The sequence below is a fragment of the Corvus kubaryi genome, unplaced genomic scaffold (genome assembly GCF_017639235.1).
Source record: "Corvus kubaryi isolate FWS band 111438036 unplaced genomic scaffold, C.kubaryi_AGA036_p1.0 split1-131, whole genome shotgun sequence".
Taxonomy (NCBI): Eukaryota; Metazoa; Chordata; class Aves; order Passeriformes; family Corvidae; genus Corvus; species Corvus kubaryi.
In genome coordinates, this window is record NW_024582073.1 from 14755594 (window position 1) to 14756194 (window position 601).

The following is a 601-nucleotide window of genomic DNA, read 5'->3' on the forward strand; positions in this document are numbered from 1 at the left end:
CTCCACCTACCAGAGGCAAAAAACATATTGAATTTCAACTATCATCGACACAAAAGTGTTTGTGCCTGGCTGTACTGGCTGCAGAGAAATGTGCAAACATGACCTAATTACACCCAAAAAAGTAGTTTCAAGCGTGCCATAAAAACACTCATTGTTGGTAGGTGGGATTTTGTGTGTTTTTGTGGGTTTTTTGAATGATATTTAAATAACTTATGGCTACCAAGGGAATAACTCGTTACCTCATTTTACGGGGAAAATTTGAGAAAAAATGTCTTGTAAGTACTATTTACTTGGCGTTATGAATTTTGAAAGCCATTCAGAACCCAGGCAGGGGATTATCTTTTCCCCATGGAGCATGAACAGCAACAGTCCCCCCTGCACGAGTAAGGAACCGGAGCAGGAGGGCAAGCGACAAGTTATGAAAACAGACGAGAGGGAAACCAAAGCGCTTTATCGAAGAAGACAGGGCCCACGGAGAGTCACACAGCCCGCCAGCTGTGCAGCAAGTAAGGGCCCACAGGCTCCGTCCATGCAGGAATCAGCAGCACAGACGCCCCCTCGGTCCGCCGCCCCCGGCCGCGGCCCCCGCCCGGCGCCGCGC